Source organism: Artemia franciscana, chromosome 1, assembly GCF_032884065.1.
Source record: "Artemia franciscana chromosome 1, ASM3288406v1, whole genome shotgun sequence".
NCBI lineage: Eukaryota > Metazoa > Arthropoda > Branchiopoda > Anostraca > Artemiidae > Artemia > Artemia franciscana.
Genome location: NC_088863.1, coordinates 46,702,255 through 46,717,433, shown reverse-complemented (window position 1 = coordinate 46,717,433; position 15,179 = coordinate 46,702,255). Strand labels below are relative to the sequence as shown.

Below are 15,179 nucleotides of genomic sequence, written 5' to 3'. Positions count from 1 at the left end.
ACTAAACTTTAACAAAACAAGTCAGAAAAAAAAAGTAAGGGGACAAAATAATACAGAAAAGAACTAGAAATAAACGTGTATATCTACAAATTGAAAAGGACACTAAAAAAGTCCAAAAACTCACAAAAAAAGAACGAAGCATAAAATACACGAAAAACACATATGATTAAAAGGGAAACTAAACAAAAACAGGGGGGGGGGAAGCAAATAAGTGCAACGACCTAGGCAGCACCTCACAAAAAGGGAGAAACTAGTTGGATATTTTATTCATTTTTTCTGTGATGAAGGGGACAAAGGTTTTTTTCATATCTGGAAGTAACGCAGCGAATGGGGGAAAAAACTGGGATGGGCTCAGAAACAGCTCGAGGCTGTCTTAATCTGGATGGTGAGTGACGTTTGGGGAAAATACTTGCCGTCCGAGGGTTTTTTATTGCATTTTTGAAAAACGGAGGCATAGCGACAAACCCCTTAGCTCAAGGCTTTCCAAACTAGCTTTTTTTAGGAGCAGAGAATAAGACACCTTGCCTTCTTTGAAAATTATTGGCAAGGCTCTTTTTTGGATTGACTCAATTTTTTCTGATTCTTCACGAGAGATGCCAGGGTGCGAAACTGGACAAGTATATTCAAGATGCGGGCGGGCAAAAGACGTGAACAACCTTAAGGAGTGAGAAAAGGGGACGCTATATTTATTTAGGAGCTTAAGGAGGACGATAGACGCATTAGCTTTATGGATTATGTCTTTAACGTGGATATTCCACTTTAAATTTGAAGAAATTGTGACTCCAAGTAATTTAACCGAGGACACATAAATTTCATGAGGGATAGGATTAAGAAAACAGGGCGAGGATTTGAGCAAACAAATCGGCATTATCATGGACTTAGAGGGGTTTACTGTCATATCTCCTCACGGGGTTTAAGTCCAAAGCCTCACTTCCAATTTCATTGAGGATATTCATAGGGTCGCTTATTAAATATCTGAAGCAACTTTCAACAATCGTTAGGCCATCAATAAATTTCCAACGGTCAGGAACTTCTTTTGGGAGGCTGTTGATCATGGCTGAAAAGAGGAGGGGGCCTAGGAGAGTTCCTTGGGGTATGCCATTTGTAGATAGGGAGATGATTTGAGTAATGGTTTTGGTATTTAACCACCTGCGATCTATTTGTTAAAAAGGAGGCAACCAGTTTTACCAGTAAGGGATCAATATTGCACTCAGTTACTGAAGATGGGTTGTCATCTTCAGAGACATAATTTCCAAACCTTTCAACTACGTTAAAAAAATGTCTATCTCAAAACTGGATGTGCTGGGCTATTGTGGCTAGTTTATGTACCAGCCCTTTCAATGTCCCATCGAATGAGTCCTTTTAGAAGTTTCCATAACACGTCGTTCTATACGAAGTGCCCTGGTCTAAAAGAAAAGAACTAATAAAAAAAAAAAAAAACTTTCTGCCTACATTTGTCTTTACTTAGGCAGTGCTATTGCACTGCCTATAATCTGAAAGTGTCTGTAAATAGAAACTCATCATTATGAGAAAGTGCAGTCAAGAAACAAAAAGGCCATAAATCTTGCTTTTAAAAATTAGCAAATTCATAAAACTCTGGTAAAGTCACCGTAGGTAGGATATCCGAGTGATTCAGCATATATATATATATATATATATATATATATATATATATATATATATATATATATATATATATATATATAAGAATTAGAGACACCAGTGTCATATTATCAAAGGAGTCATATCTACTTAAATCAGTAAATAAAGTAAAAAAAGAGTCACTGAAACAGAAATGGTGCAACCAGTCCTGCCAAATAGTTCCTTTTTCCTTAATTAATTAAAAACAAATTCTGAAAAGAAATTTTTTCCGAGAAAAGTAAAGGCCATATTAAACTTAAGATCAGGAGATACAAATACCTGGTAAAATTCAAACTCAAAACTAACAGAAATTGCTATTAAAGAACAAATGAAACCAAAAACGAACAGAAATTAAATAAATAATCACAGCAAAAAAACCTATATCAAGTATTAAAATTAACGAATAAATAGATCTTAAAACAATTAATGTTTAAATTGAATATGCAGAAAGTAGCTTAAAACAAGAAAAAACATTTTAATATTGAAGTATAAATGAAACCCAAAACGAACAGAAATTAAGTAAACAATGAATGCATACAAACATACAATACAAATGAATAATAATGAATAAGTGAATATAAAAGAATAAGCAAATATTAAAACGAGTGGAACTTAAATTGCATTTACAAATCAAGCTTGAAACGAACAAAAATCACTAAAAACAAGAGCAAAAAAAATTTACCAAAAACATACAATGGGTACTAACATAAATGAATAAAAAAATCTTGAAACAAGTGAAACTCAAATTGAATACGTAAATCAAGCTTGAAATGAACAAAAATCGCTAAAAGCAAAAGTTTGGATATTGCCTCCTTCTCTCACTCTAAAATCTAAAACTTACCTCATCATTGGCGCTTTGCTGAAAACTATATGTGTCTTGAACTGTCTTGGAAATTACAAATAAAATCAAACTCAATATTTGATATATAATGATAGTTATTGTTGAAAGATTATCAGTTACAGATTTCATTTCCCTATAGTTTTTAATCTCATTTTCAATATATAATAACGCGAAAAGAAACATTTGTAACATAATTTGTTTTTAGTGAGGCGCTAATGACGCAGTAGGCCTTAGATTTTTACAGTTAAGGAAGGGGGAGTATCCAAACTCTTGTTTGTAGTAAAACTATATTTTTCTTGAACAGTTTCGTAGAGAACTTACAAAATTTAAGAGAATATTTGATGTATAATTATATTAATTTCTGAAAGCTCATCAGTTTGTAATTTTGGTATAATTTTAATGTTTGTTTTCAATATTAAGCAAAAACGAAAATATTCGTAATATAGTTCATTTTCAGTAAAGCGTCAATGACGCAGTAGGTTTTAGACTTTTACAGTGAGAGAAGGAGGTTATACCCAATTGTTCTTAGTAGTTTTTGATTGTTTTAAGCTAGATTTGTTATTCAATTTAATTTTCAATCATTTTAACACTTATTTATTCATTTATAGTAATATCTGTTGTATGTTTGTTTGCATTGATTGTTTATTTAATTACTTTTCCTTTTGCGTTTCATTTATACTTCAATAGTAAACCATTTTTATTTCGTTTTAAGCTTTACTTGCATATTCAATTTAATTATTGATTGTTTTAAGATTTATTTATTCATTTATATTTGTACTTGTTATTTTTTTTGCCATGATTGTTTATTTAATTTCTGCTCGTTTTGGATTTCCTTTGTTCTTTAATCGTAATTTCTGGTCGTTTTAAGTTTGGATTTTAACAGGTATTTGTATCTGCTGATCTTAAGTTTACTATGACTTTTTCTTTTCTTTGTAAAACTTCTTTTTCGGATTTTTTTTTTAAATTAATTTTTGTTCATTTTTGATTGCAAAAAGTTTTGATTTTCAAAAATTTCCTTATTTCAAATTTCTTTTTTCAATATAAAACTTTCATCAGAGTATCAAAACTAATATCAAAGCAACAATATCAAAATTAAAAAATAACAAAGTAAAGAAAACATCAAAGTAAACAAGATATCAAAGTAACAATAAGCAGCTTGCGCAGCTTATAGACCTTGCACCGTAAACCGAAGTTGCCACGTAAATCACTAAAGTGTCACAGTAAACAAAGTATCAAAGTAACAATAAGCAAGTTCTATAAATCATAGCCATTTCCCCGAGGCCTGGGGTGGGATAAGAGACCACCACTCATAACCGGTATATAGAGCTATCCTCTCATTTGCGCTGCAAATGGGAGGATATTCGGAGGTTGAATTCGATGTTAGGGTGTGAACGGGGATGGCTGTGAACAACCTTCCATCGGTCGCCCTGTTTTCACTAATCTTAGTGCTTAGCTAGTAACGAATCCAAAATATCCAGCATCAAACGAGCCCTTTTTTCTTAGCAAATAACCTGAAAAAGGAAACTAGAACTTTCAATTTCTAATTAATTGATTCCCCTCTAAAGTGCATACGACCACCTCTTTCCTGAAACCTTTTTCCCCCTGGGTATAAGTTAAAACCCTTCCCTTGTACTGGAGGAGGGTCAAGTTGAACCTCAGTTTTTGTCATCTGATCGTTGGATTAGTTCAAACTTAATGGCTACCTCGAAATTTCGGTCAAATACATTTTGAGAAATGAGGGCGTGGAGGAGAGATACCCTCCTATCATTTTTGATGACTCTTAAAAAGTATCTAGAACTTTCAGTTTCCAATGAAATGATTCATCTTTGAAGTCTGTACCACCACCTCTTACATTAAATCTTATAGGGCCCCGGGGAATAACTTAAAACAATTGCCCTTCGACTCTGGGGGGTTTTGCTGACCCGGGAGTTTTCGTTATTTGATCTATAAAGTATTTTGAACAACGTGGCAGTATCGAAATTTTGATCGGATGCATTTGGGAAAAAAGAGGTTTTTTGAAGGAGGGGTCTAGTTCCCCTTCGATCACTTTTGACTCTTAATAAGGGCACTAGAATTTCGGTTTACAATCGAATTGCAATCGATATTTGCAATCGGATCACTAAAAAACGAACTGTTGACTCTTAAAAATGACTCTTAAAAAAGAAATTATAACTTTCAATTCCTAATCATTTGAATACCCTCCCAAGTTTATACAACCACCTCTTCCATGAAAAACTCTACAGCCCTCAGGGTATAAATAATTTCTTAGACCTTACTGCTTTTCCCTTTTTTTTTGTTAAAGTGTAGTTTTTATATTTTATTTTTGTTCACTGGTTTGTAGAAATTAAACCCGTTTTTTCTTTGCTTAATTTTTCGCCTCATGGTACAAGTTACAACCCTTCCCCCAGGATCAGGGGGGAGATTATGTTGACGACGAAGTTCTGTTATATGATCATTGGAATATTTCAAACATACTGGCTATCTCCAAATTTTGATCGGATGCATTTGGGGAAAAGAAGGTGTGTGTTTGGGGGGGGGGTAAATGCCCTCCGACCACTTTTGACTGATAAAAAGGAAACTAGAACTTTCAATTTTCAATTAAATGAGCTACTTCTGAAGTTTATGCAACCACCTCTTACATAAACATTTATATGCTCCTGGCGCATAACTTAAAAAACTTACCCAAGGGACCTCGGCGGTTGAGTCGACTCCAGAGTTTTTGTTATCTGACTTTTTAACAAACTGGCTATCTCAAATTTTTACCGAATGGCTTCGGGGGAAAAGGGGCATGGGGGGGCTAGTTTCCCCCGGCTGTTTTTTAGTCTTAAAAAGTGAAATATGATTTTGAAGTTCCAATCAAATGAGTACCTTTAAAGTTTATATAGGTACCACTCCAAAAGACACCAAATATACCCCAAGGGCATAACTTACAACACCCGCCCCAGGACTCTGGGAGGTTATATGGACCTTGGAGTTTTTTTTTATCTGATTTTAGAACTATTTAAAAAAATCCCTATTTCCAAATTGTGTCAGATTTATGTCGGAAAAGGCGCAGGGGGAGAGCTAGTTGCTTTCTGAGTACTTTTGACTCTTAAAAAGGGCACTAGAACTTTGGATATCCAATTGAATGAGCCCCCTCTGAAGATTACACGCCCACTTGTTGCATTTTAAGTGATTGTGGAAGAATTAATAAACAATAAAACATTGAAGCCTTATGGTGTGGGGGGGAGACTAGTTGCCCCCCTCGGATATCTTCTGACTTTTAGAAAGTAGAAATAAATTTACAATCAAATGAGCCCTTTCTGAACTTTATACGAGCATCCCTTCCGTAAGAACTCTGTATGCCCCCCGGTCATAACTTACAGCTCCTGCCCTTGGGCCTTGGAGGGTACCCGAGCTTTTGTTAAATGTCCTTTCAACTATTTTTAATAAAATAGCTATCTCAAAATTTTTATCTGATACATTTGAGTAAAAATTGGTAGGGGAGGGGAGTAGTTGCTCTCTGATATCTTTCGACTCGCAAAATTGAACAAGAACTTTAAATTTTCAATCAGATAAGCCCTATCTGAAGTTTATCCGAGCATCCCTTCCATAGAAACAATATATGCCCCCAGGGAATAATTTACAACACCTTCCCCTGGGACCTGGGGGCTGCGTCGACACAGGATTTTGTTATCTGACTTTTGAGCTATTTTTAACAAAACGGTTTTCTCAAAATTTTTATTTGATATATTTGGAGAAAAAAGTGTGTTTTGGGGGTGTAAGTTGCCCCCGATCACTTTTGACTCTCAAAAAACGTACTAAAACTTCCGATTTCCAGTCAAATGAGCACCCTCCAAAGTTAATACGACCACCGCTTCCATATGATGTGCCTCTGGGGAAAAAAAATAATAAAACAATGAAGTCATATGGCTTTTATACGACTATGTATACAGGGGGATGTGTCGACACCATAAATTTTATTATGTGACCTTTGAACTATTATTAACAAAATGGCTACCTCAAAATATTTATCTGATACATTTGGGGGAAAAAATGTGGGGGACCAGCTGCCTTCTTATCACTTCTGACTCTTAAAAATTTAACTACTACTTTCAATTCCCAATCAAATGAGCCCTCTCTGAAGTTTATGCGAGCAACCCTTCCATAAGAATCATATGTGCCCCCAAGACATAACTTATAATGCCTGTCTCCGGGCCTTTGGGGCCGTATCGACACCGGACCTTTGCCATCTGACCCTTGACCTATTTTTAACAAAATGTCTATTCCAAAATTTTTATCTGATGCATTTGGGAAAAAAATGGCGTAGGAGGGGGGCTAGCTGCCCTTCGATCAGTTTTGAATCTTTAGAAGTGAACTAGAGTTTTCAATTTCCAATCAAATAAGCCCTCTCTGAAGTTTATGCGAGCATCCCCTCCATAAGAACGTTTTTAATTATTTATGGGCGGAGAGCCAAAATCAAAACATGCATTGATTAAAAAACGTTCAGAAATTAATAAAAAAACAAGTTTTTTTAACTGAAAGTAAGGAGCGACATTAAAACTAAAAACATTTTAGTTTTAATGCCACTCCTTACTTTCAGTTAAAAAACTTGTTTTTATTTATTTAATAAAACAATAGAATCAACAGCCTTTACTATAGGCAACGCTATGGCGTTACCATGATCTGACCTGATCTGCAAATATAAACTTGTCATTATATGAAATTGCAGCCAAGAAACAGAAAAGGTCGTAAATATTATTTTCAAGAAACTAGTAAATTCACAACATTCTTGTAACGTCTTGTATGGCAGGCTATGTGAGTGTTTCAGCAGACTGTATAAAAAATAGAATTGGGGACACCAGTTTCATATTATTAAAAGAGCCATATCTACTCAAATCAATAAACAAAATTAATCTTTAAATGATGAATTGGAGCAACCACCACTGTCATACACACCCCTTCCCATAAATCTGACAGTATTTGTAAATAAAAAGTCTCCCAATTTCAAAAAGATTTTATGACATGTGGGCCGCTGTGCTTGGGCCAGGAATCTAATGCAAGGAAACCCGTATATGCAAGTCTGTATTCCTCTGATAAGCACTGGACTTGGAACATTTCATAGATTTGAGGTGTTTTTTTTCTAAGCTTATGATGGATTACGTTTACTAATGACAATACTGCTTGTTTTTCTTGCTTCTGGCTGTGTTTGGTTGTATTGTTTGTCCTAGTCTATTGGATTGTTCATTAGGATCAAGACCTCGTTCATGTTCTTGTCTGTCTGAATTACTTAAGCAGGATAATAGTTGTCTTTTATATTTTCATTGTCATCGAATAATTAACTCTAACACATTAAAAAAAGAATTATTGACATAAGTGTTATACTGTCAAAGAGCCATACTGACTTAAATAAATAAATTGAAATAATTCGATTCTAAAGAAGGTCGTTGAAATGGGGTAATCAGTCCCACCTCATATGCCCTTCTTCCTTAGTCTGGTAGCATCTGTAAAGATAAGTTCACGAGGAGTGTATAAGTTCAAGTATAAGTTATAAGTTCAAGAAGAAGAAAGAGCGGACATGGTATGAAAGAGCCCGTAAGTAGCATTTTTAAAAACTAGCAAGTTCACAACATACTTGTAACGTGTTTCAAGACAGGCTGTTTGATAGTTTCACTGAAAATAAGAAAAAGGAGGACTAGCCGCATATAAGAAAGACTATAGCCGCATATAGAAATATAAGAAAGACTTGCCGCATATTCTTAAATCAATGAAAAAAACTAATTAGAGTTAGGCCTTAATTTTGTGGGCATTAAGTTTCGTTTTGTTATTTATGATTTTAGTCAGATTATTAATTAGATTACTTGATTTTCATAAATTTTTTTCATAGAACTGAAGCTTAGTATTTTTTTTCCACTAATTTTTTATATGGTAACTAAAAAGTAACACACGTTTTTTATTTACTAGATTTTCTTTTGCTAACTAATTTTAAACAGTATTTTTTCTGTTAAATAAAATCTGATAAACTTCTCTTTTCCAGAATATTTTTTTTTGGCTTCTCCTGGCCCAGGAATTTTTCCTTTTTTTAATTATTTTTGCTTCATAGTTTATTTCAATTTTATCCAGATGCACTATTGAGTTATTTAGCTTAAAGAAAAATTTAAAAAAAAATCAGCAGTTTTACTGCTGATGATGAACACTGTATATGAGTCATGGAACACGTTTTACTTTCGTCATGGAAAGGCAGTGTGGTCTTCGAAGTTATGTATATTAAATCTAAATCGACCAAAAGTAAGTCATATTAAATTCAAAGTCAAAACTAACTGAAATTACTACCAACAAATGAAAGAAACCCAAATTGAAAGGAAATTGAAATAAACAATCACGATTGAGTAATCACTTCAATGCTCTTTGCATAGACGTTTCAATTTCAATTTATCCAATTTCATTTATCAATCTCAATTAATTTCAATTTTATCCAGCTGCGCTATTGAGTTAATTAGCTTAAAGGAAAATTAAAAAAAGATTAACTTACAAAAAAATTAAAACGTATATTAAATCTAAATCGTGCAAAAGTTAAGTCATAAAAAATTAAAACGAACTTAAATTGCTACCAACAAATAAAAGAAACCCAAACTAAAATGAAATTGAAATGAACAATCCCGAATGAGTATTCACTTCAATTGCTTTTTGCACAGAAACTGCAAGCGCTATCTCGGATTCATTTATTGAATAATTGTTAGTATTGTCTTCATATTTAACCTTCAACCAGTTTCGAAAAACACCTGAGAAAATTGTTTCAAATTGATTTATTTTGCGTACGTCATTCATTTTTTGCATTTAAACAAAGTAACTGCAAGGACAGACCAACACAATAATTTCATAACACGAAAAGGCAATGTAAGTTAATTACAACTGGTACTAAATCGGGAGATATTAGTCGATATGTAATGTCAAGTAAAATAAAAACAGCGAATATTTTAAAATAGACTAGGCCAGTAAAATATAACAACTATCTACTGCTACTACTAACGACTCTCCGCAGCACCAAGCCGCCAGAGGCCATCACAGCAATGCACGCTCCTCCTCTATCCTGATCTATTCAGAGCCTCCCTCTTTAAACCCTCCCAAGAAGTTTCCATTTCTTCATTCTTTCTTTATGACATTCTCCCACCCCAGACGAGGACACCCTGCTTTCCGTTTAGCCTTAGACGGTTGGCCGAAAAAGATAATCTTCTGTAATCTGTCATCCTTCATCCACAGAACGTGCCCTAACCATCTCAACCTTTCTTTCATTATAGCCCTCGAAAGCAGGATTGAACCACACGTTTTGTACAGCCTACTGTTTGAAATACGATCAGTCAGCCGGGTTCCCAGAACAATCCGTAGGCAATTTCTCTGGAAAACATTTAGTAAATCTTCTTCCGCTTTTCGGAGCGCCCATGCTTCAAGCCATATTTGACCACTGTCATCACCGTACCTTCCAAAATTCTAATCTTGGTTTGCAGACTTGTCTTCCTATTCTTCCAAACTTTTTTTTTAATGTGAAAAAACACTCTGAGCCTTGGCTATTCTACTTTTAACATCTTCACTGTTCCCACCGGCTTTACTAATAATCCAACAGTTCGTGGTAACGAACTGTAGCAAGGAGCGACCCGGCTCAATAGTAACTGAAACTCTAAAAAACAGAATTTTAATACCAGTAGTTACACCAAACGAATCGCATTTTAATGCTGATTTTAAATATATATAAGTTTAATCAAGTTTAGTCTTACCCATCAAAAGTTACGAGCCTGAGAAAATTTGCCTTATTTTAGAAAATATCGGGAAACTCCCCCTAAAAGTCATAGAAATTTAACGAAATCACACTACCAGATTCAGCGTACCAGAGAATCCTATCTACAAAAATGTGGAATTTTGTATTTTTTGCCAGAAGACAAATCACAGATGCGTGTTTATTTGTTTTTTTCTTGATATTTTTTTCCCAGAGGTGATTGTATCGACCCAGTGGTCCTAGAATGTCGTGAGAGAGCTCATTCTAACGGAAAATAAAATTTCAAGTGCCCTTTTTAAGCGACCGAAAAAACTGGAGGGCACCTAGGCCCCCTCCCACACCCATTTTTCCCCAGAGTCACCGGATCAAAATTTTGAGATAGACATACTGTTCAACTTAGTCAAAAATTTAATAAATATGTCTTTGGGGATAACTTAATCCCCCACAGCCCCTGGGGGAGAGGCTGCAAGTTACAAACTTTAACCATTCTTTAGATATAGTAATGGTTATTATGAAGTGTACAGACGTTTTCAGGGGGACTTTTTCGTGTCGGGGTGGGGGTGGATTGGAGAAGGGGGGAGGGGTTTAAGTGGGAGGATCTTTCCAAGGAAGAATTTATCATGAGTGAAGAGAATTTCTATGAAGGGGGTGATGGGTTTTCTAGCATAATTTAAAAATAACAATGACAAAATAAATTTAAAAAAATTTCGCCTGGAGGTAATGAGTAGCAATAAAACTTAAAAATAAACATAAGATATTACGTATATAAGGTGGTTCGTCTCCTCTACAATACCTTGCTCTTTACGCTAAAGTATTTTTAGTAATTTATTCTACGGCCTTTGTGATTCAGGGACCATTCTTAAAAGATTTGGGATAAAATTCAAGCTTTAGTGTAAAGAGTGAGGTAATGACGAGGGGACAAACCCTCATTTACGGAATAAAAATACACAAATGTAGAAGTTCGTTACGTAAGTTAGTCCGTAAGGTACGTATGTTTATTACTAACAAAAACGTTCGTACAAAAAATATAAAAATCTAGTTGCATTTTTAAGTAACCAAGAATTGGAGGGCAACTAGGCCTCCTCCCCCACCCCTTTTCTTATCAAAATCGTCCGATCAAAACTATGAGAAAGCCATTTAGCAAAAAAAAATAATATGCAAATTTTGTTTTAAATATTCATGTGTGCTGAGCCAAAATCCAAACAAGTATTAATTCAAAAATAAATAAAAAACAACTTTCTTTAACTGGAAGTAAGGAACGACATTAAAACTTAAAACGAACAGAAATTATTTCGTGTGTAAAAGGAGTTGTCCCCTCCGCAATGCTTCACTCTTTACGCTAATTTTTTTTATTGTTTTAAAAAGCAGAGTTGTGACAAAGTCAAACTTTAGCGTAAAGAACGGGGTGTCACGGAGGGGACAACCCCTTTGATATACGGAATAATTTTTGTTCGTTTTAAGTTTTAATGTCGCTCCTTACTTGCAGTTAAAAAAATTTGTTTTTTTTATTGAATACTACCAAGGTATGTAAAGGTACAGTTGAGCTAAGAAAACCCTGGTAATGAAGTGAGAGCCATATAAAACCAAATTTGAGTTGCTCAAACCAGACACACAAGTACAAACTTAATTTAAGGGGGGGCAGAAAATGTACGAGATTATGCAAAACATCCTAAAAACTTTGAGAGTCCGAGGAAGATTGGAATGTTTTTGCCCACGTCTGCATTCCTAGCCTATTTTTACATAAATAAGCAAGCATCGATCTATGGGGACACCCACTTTCAGAAATCACGTACACGGGGTGATTTCTACTAAACGTGAAATAAACTGTGCCGCGCGTGGCGGAAACTGTACCAAGCGTGGAGGGACATTACGACATACATGGTGTTCTGAGATGTATATCAGACGGGTGCAAAGTGGGCAACCCTTTGAATTGATCAAATAGCTTTCAGAAGATGATATGAGTCATACTTACAACTGTTTTGTTTTACATCAAAGCTTTAGTTAATACATAGGAAAAGTCCCATCAAACAAAAGAAACAGTACTGGTCACACAAATCATCATCCATAAAATAACCATTTCCGAGTACTAAATCATCCGAAAAAATATAAAAGCCGTTTTGACCGCATTAACATTCAAATAGCATATTTGTCTATAACTATGCAATACGGAAGACAATACATTAATTTTAAGCATCAAGAATATATATGAGTAAATGAAAACAAGTCACTACTTCTATTAATATTCTGTTAGTAAAATCCTTCTTGATTTCTGTAAATTCTGAGTGGTCAAACCAAGGCTCGCATGTTTTTTTGATTTTTTTTTCTCAGGGGGCAAGGTTAGGGTCTGATTTTCAGTGGAAAACGTTTATCTCAGCCAGGGCTATATCCAAGATATTTTTGGGGTGGGGGGTATTTTACAAGGAATTATTCTCCAAGTGTAAGGGGGCAAATTTTTTTTAAAAAAGCTGTCAATTTTTTTATTCATTTTTGTTGCAGTTTTAGGAGTTGGACAAACATTTGAGGTGGTGGGAGGGGTATGATTCAAACCCCAAAACATCTCCCCGTTGATACGGCTTTGAACTCAGCGATTCTCAGCAGAACATACAAGTTCTTGAAATATTTGACTGTGCGCAGTTGCTTTTACTCTCAGGGAAAGGGTTCTTAGCCCCGGTAGGTGTTATACATTGGTAGCCAAGGCTAGACCACAGGGACAAGTATAGTCTTTCATCCCTTATTGTTTTGGAAAAAGGTGTGACCGTAAAGTTGTAACCGTTTGTTAAAAAGGATATAATCTTGCACTTTGTGACTGGGGCTCGATAGCTATTAATTGTTTTAAAAAGTAGAATTGTGGCAAAGAGTCAAACTTTAGCGTAAAGAGCGAGGGATTGCGGAGGGGATAACTCATTTCATATACAGAGTAATTTCTGTTCTTTTTTAGTTTTAATGTCACTCCTTACTTTCAGTTAAAAAAAAAATTGTTTTTTATTTAATTTCTGGACGTCTTTGAATTAATGCATGTTTGATTTTGGCTCTCCGCACATCAATTATTAAAATGAAATTTGCATATTAATTCTTTTTTTGGCTAAATGGCTTTCTCTTAATTTTGATAAGACGATTTTTAGAAATAAGAGGAGGGTAAGGAGGCCTAGTTGCCCTCCAATTTTTCGGTTATTTAAAAAGGCAACTAGAACTTTTCATTTTTAACCAACTTTTTATTAGTAAAAAATACACGTAACTTAAGAAATAACTTACGTAACAAACTTTAAGATTCTTATATTTTTATTATGTATATGAGGGGCTTGTCCCCTCGTTCATACCTCGCTCTTTACACTAAATAGTAAGTTTTGTCCCAATTCTTTAAGAATGGCCCCTGAATCAGAAAAGCCGTAGAATAAATAGTTGAAATTACTAAAAATAATTTAGCAAAAAGAGTGAGGTACTAATCTCCTCCTAAATACCTCGCTCTTTACGCTAAAGTACTTTTATAACCCCTCATATGAGTAATAATCTCTGTTCGTTTTAAGTTTTATTGCTACTCCTTACTTTCAATTGAAAAAAATATTTCACGTTTATTTTTTATTGTATTTTTATAGTAATGCTGGAAAATCCTGCGCCCTTTTCATTAAATATCTCTTCCCCCATGACATATTCCTCCAAGGAAAGATTCTCCCATATAGCCCCCTCCCTTCAACCTCACCCCCGAACCAAAAAAATCCCCCTGAAAACGTCTGTAAACTTCCCAATAACCATTTCTGTGTATAGATAGATAGATAGATGGTTTATTTAAGCCCACCATAAGAACAACAACCTGGCGGAGTATAAAGAAAAAAAAATAAAAAGGAAAATGAAAACGGCGAAAAACAATACTTCAAGATTAAATGATTAGATTACATTCACTATATACATTCATAGCTCATATATGACATGCAACTGCAGGAAATCATAAAGGTGCTTAAGGGCACCTTTTCTAGCATTAGTTTCCTGTTCTGCCACAGCTTCACGGGGATCTGGAATTTGATACTTGTTCAAAAGAAATGATTTTCTCTCGAATAGCGGAATGCGTATCAAAAACTTCAAATATCTACAAAACGCGGACCTAACTTTTAGTCTCTCTGTTTCTGTGAACCATTCCCAAAGTGGGGAAAGGTAAAGGACATGTGTTAATGCCACTGTTCTGTACATCCTCGCCAAAATTTGCCGATTGTAAGAATACTTCAGTGGGGCTAGTTTAGCATAGCTCACTCGCAGGTTAGACTCCAGGGTATCAATGCAAATAGTTCGTGTACTTTTCTTATCTCGGCCGCACCGAAGACCTAAATATTTGAGTGATGAAGACGGTGCAATAATAGCACTATCTACGGATACAGTTGGTGCTGGTGCCTCCTGTTTTGGAGAGCTGAAAACCAGAAATTCAGTTTTCTGGCCATTAACTTGTAGACTAATAACGCTATAACAAGATACAAGCTCATCTAAATTATCCTGCAGTACACTCAATGAGAAACTCAACATAAGTAAATCATCAGCATAGCTTATTAAACTCAAATCACAAGTATCAAATATTAGCCCGTCAGAAATTTGTTTTGTAACCTTAGGTAACCTTGTTTTGTAACCTAAGTCAACGTGTTAAATAATATCGGACTTAAGACAGAGCCTTGTCGAAGTCCTCTCTTTAGTTTAACTGGCTCGCTGAGTTTTTCAAGCCCAAGTTTCACTCTTATATAGCTATTAGAGTACCAAAATGATAACATAGCTACTATATGGGCGTTCACACCGGCATCTAGCAAAGTGTGGAACACAGCAGACTGGATCACTGAATCAAATGCAGCGGAAATGTCAACACTACATATATGTACGGATAACTCAAGTGAATCAGCCTTGGTAAGAATACGCTTTAGAAGTCTATGGGCGAAAGCACAGCTGAGATGCTTTCGAAACCCAAACTGCCTG

The 15,179-nt window shown here is 34.9% G+C and overlaps 1 protein-coding gene across 6 annotated transcripts in view; it reads right to left on the bottom strand.

Annotated features, from left to right (window-relative positions):
- The window catches only part of LOC136030619 (G protein-activated inward rectifier potassium channel 4-like), a 92,125-nt gene that overhangs the window by 45,965 nt on the left and 30,981 nt on the right, over window positions 1-15,179 (bottom strand). For 2 of the 6 annotated variants that reach the window (XM_065709712.1, XM_065709703.1), the window contains exon 1: window positions 12,205-12,334. The exons of the other annotated variants lie outside the window; for them this stretch is intronic. The gene's annotated coding sequence lies outside the window, so the exon portion shown is untranslated. Of the gene's footprint in view, window positions 1-12,204; window positions 12,335-15,179 lie in introns of those variants that run through there. 6 annotated transcript variants of the gene reach the window in all.